At 36.8% G+C, this 24,538-nt stretch overlaps 1 protein-coding gene across 2 annotated transcripts in view; it reads right to left on the minus strand.

The window, feature by feature from the left end:
* Positions 1-16,364, minus strand: part of Btbd3 (BTB domain containing 3) — a 30,532-nt gene extending 14,168 nt beyond the window's left edge. The window contains exon 1 of one of the 2 annotated variants that reach the window (XM_020179629.2): positions 16,223-16,364. The gene's annotated coding sequence lies outside the window, so the exon portion shown is untranslated. Of the gene's footprint in view, positions 1-15,546; positions 15,565-16,222 lie in introns of those variants that run through there. The other variant, XM_074074339.1, reaches the window with a different exon arrangement.
* Between the last annotated feature and the right edge of the window lie 8,174 nt (positions 16,365-24,538).

Raw genomic sequence — 24,538 nt, forward strand, 5'->3', positions numbered from 1 at the left:
CTGCACATGGGAGTCCACATTCCAGGCCATGTTTCTACTGTGAACTTCAAACCTCCGTGAGGTCACCACTGATTGACACTCTGCTGTACCTATCAAACAGCCTAAAGTGGCAAGTAGTCTGTCTCACCATCCAACAAAATCTACACTAGCAACTCAGTTTGGCCTTTCTCATTGATGACCCAGAGTTTGAATTCTAGCACCAAGGGTAATAACTAATACAAACCTGTGGGCAAGCCATACTTCAGAGTTGTCTAGATGGCTGAGGCTTACCAAGTCACTTCCTTTTTACCACACAGAGCTAATTTTACCACACAAAGAATTGTACTTTAAATTTGGCAAGGAGAGGGAGGTGGAACACCCTAAGTTAGAATGCAACAATTTTCAGAAGGCAGTAACACTGTTCTTTTAAAAATTCTGTAAGGTCTTTAACATGGTATTTGATGATTACAGCTCTTAGAACATACTTTGTCTCAATGTGCTCGTTTGGAATACAACTCATCTGAGTCTCAAATTATTCTTTTTTTTTTTTGGTTAAGTGAAGAGATCTTGAAAAGGAATATATAAAGTTAAACATAAGGTACCATAAATTCTTTTGTAAAGTTTAAGATACTTTGTTTTAAAAAAAGGTATTCAATTGTTAATGTTTACACACTTTAAATGATTTTGTAGTAAATCTGATGTCTAAGTTATTGACTACATAATCTCTCTTCAAACCCTAGGTTTCTAGAATTAAAACATCTACACAAGACTAGAGGTGTGGCTCAAGTGGTAGAGTGCCTACCTTGCAAGAACAAAGCCCTGATTTCAAATCCCAGTCTCCCTCTCACACAAAATCTATGCAGGAATCTTACTTAACAAAGTTTCCTTTATATTTTAATATGATGATTATGACCACTACCCAAATAAAACTCTATCTGTAAATATATGTGCTGTGCTTTATTGATTTTCACTTTCCCACACAAATTTTAGTATCTCTGAAGTTGGGTTGTACCTTATAATTAATGGTATCTAATAAATATAACTATTAGGCACTTTTTGTCCTTTGGTGGTACATAACAGCATCTCTAACAACTAATGGCACCTTTATAGCTAGTGAAATAAGGTAAAATTTATATAATTCATGAGAAAGAAAGAAATCACTCCTTTAGGTTGGTTAATAATTCCCTTAACCGAACAAGATGATGGCTCAAAATTTTAGCTGAACTACATTAGAATAATTGGGTTTTCATCAAGTAGTCATTTTATAAAGTATATAATCACAATTCTCAATGGAGAATGCTACTATGATAACGATTAATATGGTAGAAAATCTCAAAATGAGAACTTCTATTGCCGGGACTGGTAAGAATTCTAGCATTAATATAATCCATCCCTATTATTTTCTGTAGCACACAACTACATATGTACATAAAACTGATTAGAAGCATAACTCTGGAATATTTATCAATCTAAGATTTACTGTAAAACAACTTCATGTAAACTACAGATCTGGAGCTAAGTGAGTCCTTGGAAGATATTTCACACTTTCAAACAAGTATATTATAATGATACCATTATATAAATATGACTCTTAGTAGTATGACTTGGAAACAGTTCATTCAAAGAAAAGACCAGGGCTCAGGAGGCCTCCTCTGAAAAGTTCTGAAGGGAGTCTGTTCTGATCCAATAGGGAATTTTAATCTTACTAGAAAGGGCTGGAATGGAACAACCTCACCCAACCATTGCTATGGCATTCTCCAGGTCATTTGTTTGCTTTAGATGACAAAGGAAGAAAATAACATGTTTTGGCTAAATAAAAAAAGATATTTCCAAAGATGTTTAATTTGGCTGGTGATTTTTTCCCTAATACTAGGAAGATAATCACCAAGAACATCTCCATAATCAGATCATTAAAATCCAAAATCTGTGTCGCTTACACACTTAAAAAAAGAACATCTTGCTCTACTTGATAAAGTCACTCTGTTCCAAAGAGCACATGGAATGGGAAGGAAGATTCCAAATACTTCCCAAGCCTCCAGATATTCTACATCAGTCCTGATTATTACTGGGGTTCCAAATGTCACAGCTAAATTTCTCCCAAATCCACAAGTCTTAGTGGATTAGTGAAAAACCCTACAAAAACTAAAAACAAATTCCCAAATACAAGTCACCTACATGCATGCTGTTCCCTTAGTGACTCAAGGGTACTTAGAAATAAAGGCTATTATCCTGTCTTTCAATTTAACCTCTCTTCCTACCACCATGAAAATACCTGAACAGTGTAAATTGTTGTAGATTTTACATTGTTTTGAGGAAAGGCAAGGCCAAAAAAGACATATATATTTTTTTAATTTTAGCAAAACCACATAGATAAGAGCAGTTATAATTTTGTGTACTGACCATCATTATACATACATCCCTAATGGTCACAACTGATTAATACTTAACTGCCTTCTTTCATTTTCATACTGTATGTGGGTTAGAATGAAATAGTAATTTTAGGTTATGATCTAAAAGTGAGAAGTCTGTTATGCTGAGTGAGATATGAGAAATTCTGCTGTGGGAAAACATGGAATTACAAGGTAACTTCATATTCAATTTCTTTTTTATTTTGTTTTGTTTTGTTTGAGACAGGGTCACTGTGTAGCCCAGGCTGGCCTTGAACTCATAATCCTCCTCCTTCCTCAACCACCAAGTGCTGGGTTTATATGTGAACACCACCACATTCAGCTGGCTTTTCTTTTTTTTTTTCTTTTTGATAGCTTTGCATTGAACTCAGGGCCTTGTACTTGCTAGGCAAGTGCTCTGTCACTTGATGCACAACTCTAGCCCTTTATGCTTTATTTATTTTTCAGACAGGGTAAGAGGCAGGCCTCTGACTGCAATCTTCCTACCTATTCCCTCCTGCATAGCTTGAATTCCAGGCATGTACCACCAGGTCTGGCTTGTTCTTTGAGACAAGTTCTTACTAACTCTTTCAACTGCAATCCTCCTTATCTCCTCCTCTGAAGTAGCTGGGATTATAGATGTGAGCCACCATGTCTGGCCTCACATTCAATTTCTAACACACACACTCTCTGGAGTAGACGCCACCACATGAAATGAGAAGGTGCATAAATTACTAATATGAGTGATAATATTCCCTAACAAAAATTTCATGTAGAATTAGAAGCCTGTGACAGTTACTATTGAAACCAACTTCTGGCAAAAACTCAAAAGTAAAATCTGCTCTAAGTCCAAATTAAAAACAATTTATGCTACTTTTAGTTAGCTTTCAAGTATACAATTCCTTAGGCATGTTGTGAAGAACACAATAAAAAGGTGCAGTGTACTGTGAATGTTGGCATGACCTTAACAACATTGACACCAAGTAACATTCAGAGACTCCCTCCATTTGTGCAGGAAGTCATAATTTGGCATCAATAAAGTTGCTGCCATTTCTTATGTTGTTGTAACAGTAATAGAAGCTGAGGAATTTCTTGATTTTACATGTTAGGCTTAAGAAAATAAGGTACTTGAAACAAAAAATTCAATGCTAATAAGATACTCAGTTTTTTCTATTTTTGTAATTAAGAGCTACTATATAATTAAGCAAGTATTTGAACTACCCAGAGGTATAAAATAATCTAATTACTCATAAAATAATGTTCAAATAAGTCTCACTTAAAAAGTCAACTATTTGTGGACTCTTATTCTAAAATTTGGGTTCCCCAAAACTCTGTACCACACAATCACAGGCAAGACAGCACAAGCAAACTAAAAACATTAAAAGTCAAAATATGTCTTTAAAGAGTGGTGATCCACTTGTCAGTACCTTAATTTTTTTAAATAACACATAGAGAAGTAACAAGTTCACCACAGTTAATGGCTACACATGATCCATGGTAATGATGAGAACTGGAACCACACTAAGGAAGAACAGCAGTCTCTGAAAACAGAGGTCAAAAGGTACGTCTGAGTTGGGTCTCTCTGCATAAGTATTTTAGTAGGCAGCTGTGAAGATGCCAGTTTCTAAAGGTGACAAAAAAGATATTCATGAAAAGGCACATGGCCATCCCAAATCTTAATTGTACTCCATGATGCTCTTCCTAAAGAGACATTATGTGAACTGAGAACAGACTCTGTGGCATGCCAGAGGAATGCCGAGCAAGCATCTGCATCTACTCAGAAGAGAAGAAATTTTATCTCACTTTTCTCAATGAGGGGAAAATATGTGGCTTGCAATGCACTTTTGGATCTCCACGCCCTCACTGTGATTCACTATTATCTCTTTTTGACTTCTCTTCTTCATTCTTCACACTACAAATACCTCCACTGCTTCCTGCCATCCTCTCACTGTCTTTTCTACAAACCTATCTAAAACCTACCCATCCACAGGATATCTCAGTCAAAAAGGTTTCCTGGAATTTACAGACTTTCCTTGCCCAACTACAGAACTTTTCACATTCTACCCTGCCTTATGTTGCTTGATTAGACTGTGAATTCTCTGAGTTCTACATCCCTTATCTCCAACAAGAGCTAGTAGTGCCATTCCCACACACCTGGCATTCACTGGTTACAGAAAAAGAAGGTTCAAGCTCAAGACTTCCAATTAGCACTCTAGATTATATTTATGGAGTTCAAGGGATCCTGTGGCAAAATGATTTGAAGAGACTAAGGTCTACAAATGTTTCCAATTGTCTGAGTTTCAAGCTTAAACTAAGTGCAATGGTAAAGAACCTAGATACCTATTAAATGTGTCCTGGGGCTTTCCTGAACATGTCTAAGCACAAATGTGGTATTATAACACTACATTCATCTTGCATCTAATCTTACTGTTCTAAAGCTCAACTTAAAACAAGTTCCTACATGTGCTCATACTAAGGCTTTGCTTCATTATAAGTCTAAAATTTAATGTAACATAAATATTCACAGAGAAGTATAAGTTAAATAGAAACAAGAATCAGTTACCAGGACAAAACTGCTTTTATCAGCCAACCTCAATTCATAGTCTGGCATATTTATTTATAGCACCAGTAGAGAATTTTAGTGATTTATTGAACTGGAAAGAATGATAAAAATTACCCCAAAATGGGTAACTAAAAAGACTTTTTATGTAGCTCTGAAGTGTGTTTCATTGTACTTAACATTGAATAGATAAATTTCCACTACATTATACACACCCAAAATTCAAACAAAGTAATAAAACAGGCTTGTGTGTACTGGGTGGTTGAAAAACTCATGCCTCCCATGCAACAAACTACTCTGCTAGGATGGGTGAGGTCTCACTTCAGATTACTGTGAACAGAAAAGCACATGTACAAAAAGCATCTGTGACTTGCTCTACTAAGAACTAGAGTGTTAAGCAATCTGGTTTTTTCAAAATATTTTTAAGAAGTCAGGTTTTTGACTTTTTAAAAAAAATACAACTTCTATCTATATATTACCTTACAATATCACAATAAGGATAAATGGAGATAGTAATGTCAACAGTGGAGGAGTTGAGTATTTTGACCGTGGCTGGAAAGTCTCTCACTGGGCCCATATGTTTATGAAAGGAAACTTTTACCATCAGCAATGATTTTAAAAACCATTAGTAGTGTTGAATATATAAACAAACTGTTTTAAAGTCATAGCATGAATTTTACTTTGGCCGAAAAGAAGAAATTTAAAACTGCTTCTTTCAACTAGAGTTCAGATGACTATAAAAGTGTATTTCTTGGAAGGGGGGATAAGCTAAACGTATTCTGTGTGTGCCTGTTTGATGTGTGTATGATTTTAAATCATTAAGCATTTTAAGAAGCTCTGAAATGCACTGGCTAAGGAAGTATTTGAAGTAGGCACCAGAATCCCTCTGCAACATCTCAGGAACATCTGGCAGTGGTGATGCGTAACTAAAAGCCCTCACAGGAGGGCCATTTCCCTCAAACCAAAAAACAGGGTTTTCTCCAGGGGCTTCGAAATTAAAGGATCCATAGCCTGATCCTGCAACTTTCCTTTCACTGTTGATGCTAAGCCAGTTGAAAGTCACCTCAGTAGACACTGAGCAGCCAAAGAGAAGATAAACCGCAGGACACTTCAAGTAAGTCATGTTACCCTCCTGATTAATCCCCAGTCTACACCCAGATGATGGGGGAATTATGCAAGAAGTGAAAAGTCTGGGTGAATGCAGATTTGCGACTGTGTGCTCCTTTGCTATAATCAACCTACTGTTTCGTTGGAAATCTCTGGGCAATGCACCAATAAAAACTCATTTTATTAAACTTTAACCCTTGAGTTCACACCTTTTTAATATTTTGTCTTATGAAATGGGAAGTACACGAGGCATTTCTGATGCCTTGAGAAACAGCACTTATGCTACTACTAGTGTTCCAAGTCAAAACAGTAGCCTTCTTTTTAAACTACTGTTACTTGGGAAAGAAAGCAAAGTATGCTGATTCAGAATTTGATATCTGGCAGTTTCTCAAAAATGAATGAAATGAGCTCGTCACTTCAAGGGAAACTGACAGTATTTATTGCTGATGATAAAATTCAAGCCTTCAAACAAAAATTAGAATTTTGGAGACCTTGATTAAGACACCATGGGCCTGACAGCTTTCCTATACTTAAAAGACTGAGGCAAGCAATAGTATTAAATGAATGTAATATCCAGAAATTTATAATGAAATGTGTAAACATTGAAAAGATCTGTATAACTCGGTGTGCTGTTTTCTAATAACGATGCAATTATGGTACAGAATTGTGCATTAATTAAAAAAAGATATAACAGAAAAAAGATAAACCTACCATGCAGTGGTAAAAGATCCCTTTCAAAAGAAATCAACAGATTTTAGTTTAAAAATAAAAAAGTTCATTGATGTAGTTTTAGATTCTACATGGCAATTAATACTTAAGAAACTAATAATTAATAACTATATAACATTATAGAAGGACTTTAAAGTCTCAATACAGGTTGTGCCGATCTTGTACATCCCATTTCCTATAACCCAACCCAAACACCATGATACGCTGACATCCCTAACCCACACATGTAAGGTCAGGTACATACCCACCTGATGATGTTGAGACTATCCCTGAAGCCATTTGCTAAACAAGTGGTCAGAACTGACTTTCACATTCTGGGAAGACTCTCACAGCAGTAGTAAGAGAAAACTAATAAAGTAATCCAAAATTTCAGGTAAGCATGGGCTGATTCCACAGAAACATTTATTAAATAGTAGCAAAATTTTTAAATCTAGTAATTCAAGAAAAGAGGTTATACACCATTTATTAAGTATACACTGAAATAATCTAAGAGAGGAGTAGGAAGTCTGCCATGAAACTGACCATTACTGCACATATACAATTCCCTCCACTGCTGGCAGCATTCAGAAGACCGCCCACACTCCAACAGATCTGCTTCAGCTTTAAGCACTTAGGGTTCCTATCTCCTAAGTCCCCAGGAAAAGGTAAGGGAAGCAACCACAGGAAGAGAGGGAGCTTATGAAAGGCACCCTTGTCTACGAAGCAGGTGGAGGGCAAGGGCTGCACAAGAACAGCAACAACCAGCAGCGATTGTTTGAAGCCTGATATATCCTGAACAGAAGTAGGTGATTCTGGGTAGCTTCTTACCATGTTGATGCTGATAATTAGATTATTTTGGGAAATGTTTCCCACTGTATCCCAAATTAAAAATTTTAGGAATTTCTATGCTTTTTAGGAATGTAGCTCATTTACTCCTCAAAACATATTATTAAATATAGTTTGGCTTTACAACACTCAACTTTTCCCTAACAAAAAGTAAAAAAATTTAACCTTTCTCTTTTCATAGTATCATATCATAATAACTGAGGGCCAAAATTAGTCCCTCACTAGTGAGTAGATATGTTTGCTGGTGCTGGGTAGGCAAGACCACTATTTCCAAACAACAAAAAGTAAGTGTGTAGAAGAAATGAGTTAGTAATTAAAAACAAACAAACAAAAAACAAAAACAAAACTTTCACAAAGACAGCAATTACTTACAGGAGTCTCTGAACAAAATGTAAAACTGTAAAAACAAGGTGTGTTTTCCAATTGGGCTATGTAGTAATGGCCTAAACTACAGGAAGTGTGATTCATCACCAGAGATGGAGGTCAATGCTTTCCATTCCCTCTTGGCCAACAATACTGGCTATTTAGGACTTAGTATAAAATAAATTTGTAATAATGTTATTTTTGAAAGAGTAAGTATTCATAATAACAAAAGTAGATCTAACCAGTTTCAAAGACAAGGTAAATTCATCCAGTAAATATATTCAGAACAATGGTGTTTATAAGATTTTACACCTATATATGATAATCATGGCTAAAATGTTTACACCCTCTAATTGAATATGGGGACTGCCCTTGCTCATACATTAGCACAAAATTAAATAGAGACAACATACACATGAGGAACTAGATATATCCTGAGGGAAAAAACAACAGGATGGAAGAAAATCTTCACATTTTGGTAATGGCTATCAGTTTTGTGCATTTCTAGAGATTCACACATCATGATTTTTGTTTATTGTCTATTCTTTAGTTGCTTAATCACAAAAATAATCATCTGTTGGCTTACAAATGACACTACTTATTTGCACAGCAATTACAACAGTACAAATCATACAAATACTTACTGCTTTATTAAAAAAGAAAAGGTCTGAGTTTTAACAATATTCTTAGATTTAAAGGACACAAAAGAAGGCTACAAACACTAAGTGAAACTTTAAAACAACTGACTATTATAATGACTGCTATAGGGAAGACTCAATGTACTCTTGTCTGGGAAAGTGAAGGTAAAGGACTGAGATCCTTTAATTTTTGTGAATTCTGTACCACATTCAATTATGTAACTGTCTGTGGCTATGAAAGATTTCAAAATTACCTCATAGGAGAAGTGATTTTAGCTAGAACCTTAGAGGCAAAAAGGCTTAAAGCAGACATGAAAAATGTCATGAATAACAAGAAAGCATTAAAAAGGGAAAAACAAATGGTTACATTCTATTTTACGATGCAAACACAGATTGGCCAAAGACCAAAATATAGTTAACAGTACATTACTGATACTTCCCATGGAACAGGCATGTCTTGAAAAGCTCCCAGGCAATGTCACTGCTTACCCTTGGTTAAGGACTAAAACCCAAAGGGAGGAGATTGCAGAATCTGCATAATTTAGAAAGTAATTGGAGCAACTGTTTTTTGTGACAGTTAAGTAACCTGATCCTATACCTTAGCACAGTTTAGTACTTTACAGAAGATACCCTATTTAATCCTCATAACTATTCTCTATTATCATCTTCATTATCAATTAAACATGTTCTGGAACTTCTCTCTTGCTAAATTATCAATATTAGGTCCACAAGTACCAAAGCACTATGCACATACTGCTTTCTGAGAAATTCACTGAGGGGGGGGCGGGCGGGAAATGGAGAATACTATATTCACTCAAAATATATACTGAACACCTTCTATGTGCTAGGCATTTGGGATGCAACAAATACTTCCTAGGGATGTTATAGTCTAGAAGGGGTGAGAGAGAAGCAATTCACAAAAGTCAAAACGAATATATTTTATTAGATATTTAGAACGTAATACATGTTACAGAAAAAGAAAAGGCAAAGAACTGTAAGCAAGATACAGGGTACAGCTTACAACTACAAATTAGGTATGTTTCACTGACAAGATGATATTTTAGTGAAGACTTGAAGGAGGTTGAGGGAGTTAGCCATGAATGTATCTGGAAGGTAGAAGGTAGAATATTACAGGAGGAAGGAAAATTCAGTATGAACACTGAAAATGTGCCTGCTACTGTGTTCAAGAGTTAGCAAAGGGGAAAGAACAGCTGAGAGGGAGAGAAGTGGGAAAAGAGGTCAAAGTTGATGGGAACCAGATTATGAAAGGTTCTGTGAATCATTATAAAGAATTTGACCTTTATCTGAGTGACACAGAAGGCCACTGTAGAGTTTTAAGCATATTTTGACTTATATTTTTAAAAGATCATTTGGGGTCTATGGGTGTAATTTAATGGTAGAATGCTTGCCTAGCATGTGTGAGGCCCTGGGTTTGATCCCTTTTATGGTGATGGCAGTGGGAGAATCACTGTGGTTGTTATGTTGTCAAAGAGAAGCCAAGGAAGAAGGAGACCAATTTTATGTTAGGAGGTCACCACAATAATACAGACAAGAGTTGCTGGAGACTGAGACAAAGATGCTGGGAATAGAGGTGAGAAAAACAGTTAAATTCTGGATTTATTTTGAAGGCAGAATTCTGGACATACTTTTGAAGACACAGCAGCAGCTGAACCCCCTGGAAACAGAGTGGGAGAAAAAGAAGAACTAGAATGACTCCAATATTTTTAGTATAAATAACCTGCAAAATGGGACAGGCCAAATGTGGAACAGGTTTACAAAGATCAGAAACACAGTTTTCGTCCTGTTAAGATTATCTTTTATACATTCAAATGAATTATTCAAAAAAAGTACTTGGACCTGTCTGAGCTGCAGATATACATTTGCGAGTTTTACACAGTTACATGGTATTTCATTAAAGTTTTGTGACTATCTGTGACAAGAGCTTTGGCTCATTCCAAATGAGTAACTGGTAAGAACAGAAAACTAACACAAAATTTAAAAACAACTGAAAAGAGGAAAACAACAGTATAAGAGGAAAAGCAGTTGACCTCAAAAATCAAATGCAGAAAGTATATCTAGAAAGAAGGGTGACCAATCACATCAAATGCTATCAATAGGTTAAGATGAGAAATGACTGTTGAATTTAGCAAGTTGAAATATTTTTCTTTCAAAAAGCCCTGGTGACTGTCTCCTATCCTGCCTCACCCAAGAAGGAAGGGTTATGCTTTGAATATGATGTTATGTTTCAATCTTCTCATGAATTTAATTTGTTTTTGCTAAAAAAAATTATTCACAGGAAGGGTTTGATCCAATTTGATATCTGAGACTCAATCAGCAAACTTGTTAAGAAATCCCAGTGATAAACTGCGATGCCTATGGTCATTTGTATTTAATTCCCATTTCTTAAAAAAAAATACTTCTAAGTAAATTGGAAATAAAAAACAGATTTCCTTTGTCCTGACAAGGAACTATGATAAATCAAAAGCCAATAGTGCAGTACTTTTTCCTATTAAAATAAACAAGAACACAAGTTTGTACACCATTACTGTTTGATAACATTCCAGAAACATTTTATAATATTGCAGAATGCTAACTCTATTGCACACTGCCATAAAACCAAAATAAAAGGTATAATTACTAGAAAGAAGTACACATAAGTGTCATCATCTACAAATGATTATATAACTAGGAAACCTCAGAGAATATGCTGCAATGCTCTTAGTAAGAGCCAGCTATAAAATAAATACCCAAAATCAACAATTGTCTCAGACTAGCAATAGCCAATTTGATGAACACAACACAAACACAGTATAAACATAAATATCTAAGAAGAATCCTAGCAGAACTTTGACAGATAAAAGGTTCAATAATCTTTCAGGTCCTTAATAGAAACACTACTCCCCTACTGGTGGGAGTCTTTGTCAAAGAAACAAAATGCAACATGATCTTGTAATTTTCAGTTTAAGGATTCACTTTTGGAGTCTCCCAGATTAAGATGGCAGATTTAAAATATACACCCAATTATACCTTTTTCCTAAACTCCAGTAAAGTGACCATAAGAGAGACATCTTTCTAGAAAACACAGAGACCTAAGGACTGAAAGAGCTGAAGTAAGAACTACAACACAATCATCGAAATGGTAACTGTCTTAGCCAATTTAGGAGAGCTACAACCACCAGTGAGAACACTGTGAAGCGCTCAGTCTATTCATACTGCAGGTGAGAGGTTTCCAGGCCAAAATAAGATTAGTAAAGGTTGTTTGAGAAGCTCAAAAATCCCTAGATTCCCTCCCGATTTTCTCATTGGTGGACAATCCCAGAACCCAGCAAAACTACAGATTTGGTTTTGGAAGAATAAATAAAACAGGTATGTTTAAGGGGCTATGAGCAGACAGTGAGACGCTGGCCAGATTCTTCTGAAAAACCAATCTGACCCGTTCAAGAAGAAAGGACCTGCAAGTAAGCCCAAGGAAAAACTCAGGAGAAACAGTACGCTGCCAATGGTAGGCAGACTAAGGAGGTGGGGAAGAAAGAAAGGTTGGAAGACCACTCATTTTATAATAGGGCTGCCAGACTTTTAAAACTATGTGCATATATTAATGCAAATATAGCAATCATTGTCTGAAAGGACAGGTGAATAAAATTATGATTTTTGAAAGAATAGTGTGACTTGCTCTACCAGATTTGTATGAATTCTAAATCTAGAATTAAAAAGATTTGGCATTGAGATTAGAGGTTAATGTGTAAATGAGTAAGACCTGATACAGAAGTGTATTCAAGCTAATCAAGATTTTTAAATATAATAAGGGAAAGTTAACAGACTAATGAATAAAGGATGGAGTATTCAACATTTGGTGTGGTACAACTGGCTAACTGGGGCAGGGGTGATATAAAAACAATTCATATCTACCTACATTTATAGGATTAAAAAAGATCTGATGAATTTCTAGAGTGTTTGTTTCATTTACTTCTCACCTCAGCATTTCACAAGCATAAATGTTTATAAGGAAAATTCGAAAAGTACAAGATAAGAGACCTGATCTTATAACAATGAAAACATGTTGTTATTTGGAAAATATCATAAAATTAATTAAAAGCCAAATAATGTGCTATGGGAAAGAATTCTTCTACACATATATGATAAAGTCACAATATTTTTATATAGAACAGGTATTCCAAATCACTTTAAAAATATCATAATTTAGAAGTAAATATGGTTTCAACAGTTCCAAAAAGTACTAATTAAAACTAAAATGAGATCAATTTTTATAGGAAACCAGGAAGGACTACGCACTGGAGTACTGACACACTGTGGGGAGACCACAGAGTGGATAAGGGAAGATGGCACGGCATATGCAATTTGACAACAAGCTTCAGGAGTCATAAAAGAGGTCACCTCTGCCCAGGAATTCTGCTATAAATCTAGCCTAAGCAAGTCAAAAAGCATTTATCTCAGCTCTGCTAGTATATCTATTAACTGAGCCCAGACCCTGTTGGCCTTCCTCTATTTGGTTTATTCCATCTCAAAGGAATTTTACAGTCCAGGGACAGTAACGCCTATCCTAAAGAAAGGAGATTAAAGAATTAGGTAATTAAAGTCACTTAGGACAAAGGATTTGGGCAGCCTAGACTTTGAAGCCTAAGAGTTTAATATCATATTCTAAACCATTAAAAATGTAAATAAAAAATTTAAAAATAAAAATACTAAACAATAGAAAACTATTTAAGTAAACTTAAGCAAATTCATCATTAAAAACCCTATTTTCAAAGAATTTAAGGACAGAGGAAACATATGAGATATAATATTAAGTAAAAGGGCCATATTTAAAACTACATATGAAGTGAAAATGCCAACTTTATTTTAAAGTATGTTCATACACACAAACAAAAACAGCCAAATTAACAGTTATTGATTTCTGGATGTTGTGACTGTGATTCTTATTTCCATAATATTTGTTTCAGTAATTCCCAAAATTTCTAAAACAAGGACAAGTACATTTTACTTTAAAATGTTGAAGAACTCCATAAACACCACAGTTGCTAATTAAAAAAAAAAAAGATATTCCAGTATTCACAATTAATGCACGTTTTCAAGGATTTGTTACTGGGTAACTGGATTGACAAACACTACAATGAGAAGAATTCAGTAATTTTTCAATGTGTGATGGCAAGACTACAGGGACTACTATTTTGCAGCATATCATTACTGCTGGAACTACAAGGTCCAAGATTCCCACCGTTATTTCCTTTCCATAATGAAATAGTAAAAAATCTGTCAGGCAGAAATTTGCTTGATGGCCAGTTAACAGAAACTTAACTAGTACATAAAAACAAGAGAGAACAGCAAAAGAAAACCACTGCAACTCCCATGCACTCTCAGAATCACTGGAGTGCTACACACAGTTGAATTAACTGAATTCTGATTACTTACACAGCAAAGTTTGAAGGCTTTAAAATAAATAAATAAATAAGCCTGAGACATGTAAATAACATACTTGTGAACTATTTTTATTCATAACAATTTTAACAGTTTCTTCCAAAGCAAACTGGAATTCGATGACTACAGAATATTTCTTCTGAGGATAAAAACAATGAACATTTTTGAAAAACTGATCTTTGGATGTGTTTTGGGAGAGGGAAGAGATGGACAAATGTTTTACAAGATGCCTTTCCTTTTGTTATTTTAATGGATAACACTGACATGTGGTGTATCTTTTTTGTAAAGAATCTGGGCAGCTCCTTCTAGGATCAACTTAAAAAGTAGATAATGGCATTTTTTTTAACCACAAATTACCAGAAGTTTTTTGCGTAGTTGTAGAAAGATTCAATTTTAAATAGCTTAAATATAAGATGCCTTAGGACTTTAGAAAAGTGATGCATAAATTCTCAGGTTTGTGTGAAAGGAAAATTGTTAGGTACAAATTGTTTCCACCTCGTTTTGGAACTTTATTAAGCAAGTTTGAGTGCAATGATTGGGGTAGAATGACTATTCAGAGAAGAAAGGATTTGCAAGTCGTATCGCTCCAGGCACAGCATCAATAAGTAATTCTGCAATTATCTTAGAAAGAAAACCTGGAACTGGATGAGCTCACTCATACCTGCGCTGAGGCCAGAACGTGAAAAGGGCGATTCAAACTCTTCAGAAAAGGAAAAGTCCTATTTAGAAACCCAATGGAAAGAGGATCCGCCCACTTCCCCTGGGGAACCCGTTTCTATGGGAACCCTGTAACTCTTTAGATTCATTACCAGATCCCAGAGGGAGATTCTCTTTGAGGCTGGGGTACCTCGTAAAGGGGAGGAGGGAGGTTAAGAAAGGAGTAGAGGCAGGATTAAAAGAAGAGACCTCATGGCTGGGGCAAGGGATCAAAGACGGCAGGCTAGCAGCAGAGATTCAAAACGTTCTGGGTGCCAGAGTCATACTATGGTTCAGCTGAAGTCTGAGCCATTAGAGACGCATCCCTCCCTCTCTGGAGGGGGACAAACCACCCTTTGTGAGCTCCTGTCTAGTAAAGATGAACTAGAGTTTCATCCCATCCACAATAAACACAAAGCTACAAGTCTTGACTTTCTTATACCGAACAGTGATCTCCAAACTGCAATACATGGAAACACCTAGGGATCTTTTAAAAGTACACTGTGTTTTAATTGGTCTGGGGTGCAATTTGGTCACGGTAAGTTTTAAAACACCCCAGTGATTCTTCAGTGCAACCAGTAAGTTTGGGAAATACTGTACTGCAGGATTTGGTGAGGTGGCGGGGAGTACTTTAAAAAGAAAAAGCACAATTACCTCCTTGATCTTTTTAAAACTAAGAATTAGCCAGTTTTCTCCCAGCAAACACAGGACAATAGGTTGCTTGACAAACAGGAATACCCAGCACGCCCTAACAATACTTTCTTTGAGATAAAAAGATCAGGCAGTCTGAAGCTTTTCTTCCCAAGAGAATAAACATCCTTCTTACCAAAAGAACAAACTTCTGCACATTCTGCGAATGAGAGCCACGAATGCCACTCCAAGCTTGGAGGACATGAAGAAAACTGATCCCCGCAATCGCTCACCCTCACTCGCCGGGGTCCTGAGGGGACCGGGGCTGGGCAAAGTTGGGGTGTCTCCAGCCCTCGTCGGCTAGCTCATTCACAAAGTTTCTTGGGGGAACTTTGCCCAGGTTCCCAACCGTGTGCCTCCTGGAGCGAGGGGAGGGGGCGCGGCCGCCGCCACCTGCAGGGCACCAGGGCTCCCCGGCCGCGCCCCCTTCCCGGACCTGCGCCACCTCTGGAGTCGCGCACCCGGCGGGCACCAGTACGGCGGGCTGGTCGCAGCCCTGGCGGGCTCGCCTTGCCCTCCCCCACGGTCCCCAGGCCGTGGCTGGCCCTGCCCCTCGGTCCGGGGCGCCCCAGCTGGAGTCCCCTCAGGAATTTCTCCAGCCGCGCGGCCAGCGCCAAACAAGTCCAGTCGGGGATCCCAGGAGCCCCTGCATTTCCGACTCCGCGGTCGGCCGCCCACCGGCGGTTCGTGGTCCCCAGGTCCGGCCCCCCGGCGCTCCGCCACTTCGGCCGGGCGCGCGCCCCTGTCCGGTCGGTCCGGCGCTGCGCACGCGCGGAGGCGCTCGCCCGCTCGCCCGCGACGCCCGCACTTACCGCCCGCGCTCCTCGTCGCTTCGGGCACCGCCGCCGCTCGCCGTCTCGGCCCGGTGCCCGCTCGTCAGGCCGCGGCCGGGACACTCAAGGATCCAGCGCCCGGCGGGCTTGGCGGGCACCCGCACGCAGGGCACGCTCCCCGGGACCGCGCGCGCGCGCCCGAGCTCCGGGAAAGGCGGGGCGGCGCGCCCGGAGGCGGCCCTGGATACGGGGCATGCGCAGTAACGGCCCCTTCCCAAGGCGGGTGAGGAGCGGATGGGATGCTGGACTAATAGAAGGAAGGACGCTGGAGGTGGGCTAGCGCTTCTTCTTCACTGAGAGGCATTTTTACCTTTGCCCCACTAGTGCAGCTTCTTCTCTGGTTCATGCATCAATTAGTGCACTAAACATTTATTGAGCACCTATATTGGCAGGATACATGGTGTCCTCCCAGAATAGGGAACAGATTGCAATTGGCTTTGGGAACTGTCTTCAGGCATTTACTTAAGCGCTCTGAGCAGATAAGAGTTCATACATAAGAGATCTCTCAGTAACTAAAACTGCAAACCCTAATAAGGAGAGGAATAATACCCAGTATACTTATTTCTAAGCCCACTCAGAGTACTCTTAAGCAATCTGGGGACAGAAGGTACCTACTGAGATGGTCATGCAAACTTTGTTAAGAAACAGAATGATAGGCACAGCTAGAGTTAAGGTAGGTTCACGTGGCGAGAAAGGTGAACACAAAGGCATAAGTGGCAAAGCATCGAAGAACATGTGAGCCCATGGACGTTGTCAGGGGCAAGTTTAACCTGACTGTTGTTCACGATAAAGGGTTGCAACAGCAGCTGGAAGGGTTGTTGAAGCTCATCTGGAAATAATCTTTAATGCTTAGCCCAAGACTTGAGCCTTATTTACTGAGTAACTGAGAAGCACTTAAAATGGGGGACAGAAGGAATCCAGTAGTGGCCTGATTAAATACAGAATTTGGGAATATAAAGTGCAGACTCAAGATTTGAACTGCTTAGTTTACATTCCAGGTAAGAAATAGAAGATTCTTAAATTCAAGTGTTGACATCAGGAGTGAAAAGGACGCAAACGTTTCCAGAGATTGTGAAGCACAAAATCACTCCTAGCTCTTTTCTGTTTATCATGACAGGCACTTATCCCATTAGATTGGATCACCATCCTTGGTAAATGTTATCAGTAGATAAATGAGATCTTTTTAAAATATATAGCCACAGACACTAAGTGCTTGTTGTAGCATGAGTTTGACCTTGGAAGAGCATATTTTGCTTAATTGAAAAAGCATGAATTTGAAAGACAGTGTATATAGGGAAATATACCTGAGCTTTAGGAAACAAAACCCCTTTTGTTGAGCACAGATGCCCCATAATAAACTGTCAGTGTCCTAATCACTTAGTGTCTCTGAACCTTACGTTGCTCATGTAAGGGATCATAATATTTACCTGTGCAATGGTTAATTTCATGATCAACTTGACTAGGCATAGTACCCAGATAGTTAAACATTATTCTAGGTTATTTCAGTGAAGGTACATTTCAGATAACATTAGCATTTAAATCAGAAGACTTTGAGTATAGCACATTACCTTCGGTAGTATGTGTTAGACTCATCCTGTTAGTGGAATGCTTAATGGAAAAAGTCTGACCTCCCCTAAGCAAGAAACAACTCTGCCATTAGTCTACACTGCAGACTTTGAACTTGCCAAGACTCCATAACCACATGGACCAATACTATAAAATAAAGTTCTCTTTCTCTCTCTCTCATGCACACATATGTAACATATATGCTATCTCTCTATATTCCTTAGAATATGTAGATATATATTCTTTAACATATACATATTTATGCATTTATAACAATGTTATATGCATGATATATATGTACATATATATACACATATATTTATGTATTGATAAAAACATAGCAGGTCCAAAATGGAGTCATTCTTACTAAAGTTTCACATCGCCAAACTAAGACCTGAGTTGTTTATTTTCAAGATCTGACCTTCTGAGAAATCATGATAGAAATAATAGCCTAATCCTACTAACCAACAAGATTTTATTGCATCCCTATAAGGAAAATAACCTTAAAACAACCAATCCTCTATTCGTTCCTTGTTCCTTGTTTCTTTGTCAGAAAGCTCACTCACTGAGGGTAGCTCATAGGAGTGCCTTTCTGTTGCATAGACTGGATGCTGCTCAGTTCATGAATCACTAATAAAAGCAAATCAAATCTTTGAACCTAGTGTATTGAAATTTTGTCTTTTGATATATAAATAATAATGTATGTAATTTATATGTATAAACTATATCCTGCTGATTCTGTTTCTCTGGAGAACTAATGTACCTTAGAAGGTTATGAAGAGTATGTAAATTAATTCTCATTTGAAAAACAAATGTTATGATCTTTAACTTGCTAGTTTATAAAAAATTAAATATAAAAGTGAGTAACTAACCTAGTACACAGTAAGTATGGTTTGAATAAATGGCAACTTGTGAATGAACACTGAAGACAAAAACCAAAAGTGGAGAGGGTAGATATTGGCGCATTGAAATAACTTTCTCAATCAATTGAGTGATAAGTATGTAAAAGATAGATTTAAAAAGTAAAAGAAAATTTTGGCTTTCTGACACACTAAAAAGGTCATAAATATTCATATTTTAATTACTTGCCAATAAATGTCCTAAGGAGCTATTAATTAAAGATAGATCTTAACTGTACTTACTGTAAAACATTGAACTATGAAGTCACATCTAAACACTTTATTCCAATTTATGTTCCAGTTCAATTCATTCTACCTGCTACTAGGAAGGAGAAATCTAGGAAGAGCTTACTTCTGAAATAATTCCCAATCTCACAGAGTAATTGCATGAATATGCATGTTTTTACTGAACTCTTCTGGAGAAGCCTATAGCTATGGGTAGTATGAAAATTGGTTTAAAAATTCTATTCTATAAATACTACAATTTATTATATACTAAGCAATGTTCCTGTCCTCAGGGAATTTGTCAAATAGTTTAGAAAAAAGAATAACCATAGCTAGCATGTAAGGCAGGCAGAACATAAATGATTAATGATTTGGTCAATTGTGCCTCATTCAGGTGATTTATGCTAGGTCTCACTTTCTTAATCATGGCTCTGCTATATACTATATTTTGGTTGGGTGAAAGTCAACAAAGTACACCAAATCTTTTAAAAATGTTTCAAGTTAATAAGTATTAATTAAGTTAACATTCTCATTCCACTGACTCTCTGCTTCTGAGTTGGTAAGACACTGGAAGAGACAAGGAGACGAAAGAGGCACAACCCATTCAGATCTAAAACCTCGTCTGTGCTTCCTCTTTGTTTGTTGTCTTGGCTCTTTACAGGATAATTTAAATTTAAAGTAAATAATAATAATTTCTCTGATTTAATGGAGATTTATAAGAAAAATACATAAAACTCATATGAAAATAGCAAAAGTGAAAGTTTGGGTTTATGACATGTGAATCAGTTGGAAACTGTTACCAAGTAGAAAAAAATAACCATCATTTTAGTACTGAGACAAGTGCTGTTCTGAGGTAATGTTCCTTTTCCTTTTGACTAAGAATAAAATACTCAACTTTGCAAATAACCCAATGTCAAGACTAACAGAAACAGATAGTTTGGGAAACATACAGTTTCAGTAAGCTTTATATAATTAGGATATGTTATTCGGAGAATTTGTGAGTTCATTCATTTCATGAGTTTTTCCACAGCAAGTGGAAAATAAACTCGAAGCCAATTCAGTACCAGAAAAGGGAGCATTTTTAATAAAATTGCAAGGAATGGCCTCAAGCCATGGATCTTAGGCCAGAGTTTTTTTTTTTTTTTTAATTATAAGCCCTTGGAATGATGCCTTACAAATTTAACCAATGTGCTGACTATAAATGTTTTAAAATTAAATTTAAAACACAGTTAGTCCTACATTATTTGTGTGTAGCCCTCTCCTTTCCATGGTTTCTCTTTATATTAATGCTACTTAAAAAATTCATAGGTCAGTATCACAGCAGAGAACGCCAGTATAGGTGCTTCTTACTAAAAGGATATTTGATTATAAAAAGTTAAAATGTAACAAAATGTCTAGCAAACATAGGATTTATTATTCTTTACAGGTTCTATTTCTTTCTGTTAATATTTTATACCCTTGACAAAATATGACTGGTTGAAATACAATATTTCAACATGATCATTTTGCTCATTTTTAGTATACTTCCATCTCAAGTCCTACATAAACTTTGCCTCAGTGCAACATTTAAAATATTAAATTGAGTATAGTCCTAAAAATTAAATTCTCATAATTGTTTTGCTTAAACAGCAGACACATAAGAAAGTCTGTGTTGTGTTATAGCTTCTTTTCTTTAAAAATTAACTACCTACAGAATATTATATCCCATTTTCTTGAATGTAAACACATACTTCATTAAGTTGTTGTAAAATCATGTGAATGTTAAAATACTTATCTCCAGAAATCATATTTCTAGTTAACTGGGGAAATTTAGATCAATGTTGTTTCATATAAAGAAATGTTAAGTACAAATGTAAGCTACATATGCTATTTTAAATTTCCTAGTGGTCACATTTTAAAATGCAAAATAAAATGAATATATATATATATATCTTTCTTGAGACAAGGTTACATAACACAGACTGGGCTGGAACTAGCCCTCTTAAGTGCTCTATGGTGTGCACCACCATGCTGAACCGAAACAGATCAAATTAACTTTAATAGTGTGTCTTACTTAGACTATCAAAATATTATCATTACTTTTTTTCCTGTCTGAAAACTTTGCTCATGATGTACTTTATTGAAAATAAATCCTTGGTTTGCTTAAATGTCCTTCAAAGATAACAAAATAGCTTACTACATATCTTCCACTGACAGTAAGAACTGGAGTTTTTACTTCCATAGCTGGGTCTTTAACCAAAATACACTTCTGATTCTGGCATTAGAAGTGATTCAGATTTTTTCTTTCAATTAGTAAGCCAAAAATAAATATTTTAATTAAAAGAAAATGATTATGTCAGTTTTTCTGAGTGTTCAAAAAGTAGAGTGAGACATTATAGTCTAAAGTAAAAGTGAATTGTCAAGACTAATGTACATGCCAACAAACTGGATAAATTGGAAGAAATGGATAAATTCCTAGATACATATACGATCCCCAGGAGGATTTACCCCTGGATGCAAGGATGGTTGATTTAATATAGGAAAATTAATTGATGTGATACACCCCATTAACAGAATAAAGAGTTAAAATCAAATAATCTTCTCCACAGATGCCGAGGGGGGGTGGCGTGACGTTTTTCAACATATTCAATACCTTTTCATGATAAAGGTTCTCAACAAATTAGTAATAAAAGAAAATTACCTCAACATAATAAAGGCCGTATCTAAAAAGCCCACAGCTGACATAATTTTGGGAACAAAGCAAGGATGCTCACTCTCATCACTTTTATTCAACATAGTGTGGAAGTCCTAGCCAGAGAAGTCAGAAAATAGCATATATAAAATGAATGGTATATGTAGGTCACCAGTATATTTTAATATAATTAATAATTGCTAATAAAATGCTATGCTTTGGTTAATCTGGCCATGAGTTCAAATATAACATGGATAACTCCAGGTTATAATTTAATCTCAGTACTTCATGTAAGCTATTGAACAGTGATACTGCTGTATAAGTTCTGTCAGGGAGGAAAATCTTTTCCTCTATCTTCTTAGGTTCAGTGTTTGGGACATATGAATTAAACTGAAATTGATGGATTAACAGGAAAAAACAAGTCTATCCATATTTATATAGAAACATACATATAAACATACAAAACGAATGTCTAAATATGTACAAATGTGGGTTTATACATACAACTTTATGGGAAGATGGGAGGAAGACATTTATGGAAAGGATAAAGGGGTTTCTAGGAAAAACAATGAAAGATGTCACACTTTTTTAAAATAATTAATTGATAGATAATTGCTGATTGATTGATTGATTGATTGCTGTGTTGCCCAGGATGACCTCTAATTCTTGTGCTCAAGTGACCCTCCTGTGTCAGCCTCCCAAGTAGCTAGGATTATAGGCATGTACCACTGTGCCTGGCCAATGGGATATCAATCTCCTTGTCAACATTAAAAGCAAGTTGTGGGACACCAAGGGTAAGAATAAAGAGTTTATTTAAGTAAAAATAAGGATGGCATCAGGGTAGAAAGCATGAGTTCTGGTTGCCCAATGTAAGTACTCTCAAAATGGCATCCAAGGGGTCTGGGTTTTTACAGTTAAAAAAAAAGCAACAAGGAGTTTACAGTAAACCAATTGTTGTAATTGGATTACTTAACAAGAATAGTACAGGACGTCCTGGGTCACTGATGTTATACATTCCAGGTTAGAATTGTATTAAGAAGGAAATGGCTTTTTTACTGAGGTTATTTATTATTGTATGGCATCAAGGAGTCCACAGAAACCTGCTATGCTAGGTCAGAGTGACCCAAATGACTGTGGTCTCATACTTTATGTTCTTAGCCCCCAAGGCTAAAGAATGGTATGACCTCACTCTTCTGACATTTTAAGTCCTTTCTTAACTTTTATTAGTTTCATCAAGTCTATTATACTGGGTAGATCTGTTCCTGGGAAGGTTTCCACCAAACTGTCATGGACTCTCTCAATTGTTCATATTTACAGGGTGGGTTGACTAGAAGCTAGTTGTTCTAGGACAGCCTCAGATGCAACAACTCACCTTTTCTCCATGTGGTCTCTCTTGGAAGTGAGTCACTGAACTGAGAACAAACCTGGACTAGCCTGGTGGACAGTAAGAGATCATGTGGAACTTAAATGCATTACATTTTTAAGCCTCTGGTTACATTAAGTTGCCACTGTCTCATTGGCCAAAACAAGTCACATGGGTAAGCCCACAGTCATTTTGGGGAAGAGGGGGACACTACCCAAGGACATGGATACAGGCATTAGTGCTTTCACTCTATCATGCATAGTGTTTTATTCAACTAGTCCTACTATATTTTATCCTGTTCATTTTCATTTGCTCTCACTCTACAATGTTATTTTAATTATTGCCATGTTGAATATCTCCCTTTTTTTGTAAACTGGATTTCTCCTTCTCCAAATTTTATTAGTATCCTTTTTCTAGGGATTATTTTTTGCGTGTGTGTGTGTGTGTGTGGTTCTGGAGCTTGAACTCAGGACCTACACCTTGAGCCACTTCACCAGCCCATTTTCATGAAGAGTATTTTTGAGATAGGGTTTCAAGAAACCATTTGCCTGGGCTGGCTTTGAACCGCAATCCTCCTGATCTCTGCCTCCTGAGCAGCTAGGATTACAGGCATAAACTACCAGTGCCTGGCTTTAAGGATTATTTTTTTGGTTGTGTTTTTATTGTTTGTGTTTTGGCAGTACAGGGATTTTTAACTCAGGGATTTGTGCTTTCTAGGTAGGTGCTCTACTCCTTAAGCCATACCTCTAGCCCTTTTTACTCTGGTTGTTTTAGAGTAGGGTCTCACTTTTTGTACAGGCTGGCTTTCACCACGATCCTCCTATTTTAGCTTCCCACTCTACTGGAATGAGAGGTACACACCAATATGCCCGCTTTTTCTGTTAAAATGGGGTCTTGTGAACTTTTTTTTGCCTGGATTGGCCTGGAATCATAATCCTCCCAATTTTAGCCTTCTAAGTAGCTAGGATTACAGGCATGAGGTACCAACACCTGGCTGTTGTGTCCTTTTTATATATGTAAACCTCTTTTTAAACTTGATTTCATGAATAAATAATGAAAATGATATTCATTTTATCAAATTCTAAACCCAATTTCAAAAAAATTAAATAAATATTCATATGCATGTAGTATTGACACATGCTCCCTTCCTGTCTGCCCACTGTGCATGTAAATGTGTATAGTTCACGTGTATTTCTCACTGTATTCCTTCACAATTGATAGCTCTATTTATTACATAAAACATTTCCTTGTTGAATTTCAAGAAAAACATACTGAAGAGCTATAACAGATTCTCAAAACCAGACATTACAATAAATGGCATTGTATTTTACCAATTGGCAAGATGACTAAGCTGTGGTTTAAGAAAGAAAACAAGTGCCCTTCCTTCTCTAAGATGACTTATTTGGTCTCTCTGAGTTTCAGAATCCTAGAGAAGTTTTCCCTTTTTCCCTTTAAACAGGCATTGTAAATTATTTGTTACTAGATTATAACCTTAAAAGAGTAAATTACAGTTCATAGAGCTTTGAATTACCATGCAACGTTTCATGCATACATGAGTAAATGACAAAAAA

Source organism: Castor canadensis, chromosome 5 (genome assembly GCF_047511655.1).
Source record: "Castor canadensis chromosome 5, mCasCan1.hap1v2, whole genome shotgun sequence".
Classification (NCBI taxonomy): domain Eukaryota; kingdom Metazoa; phylum Chordata; class Mammalia; order Rodentia; family Castoridae; genus Castor; species Castor canadensis.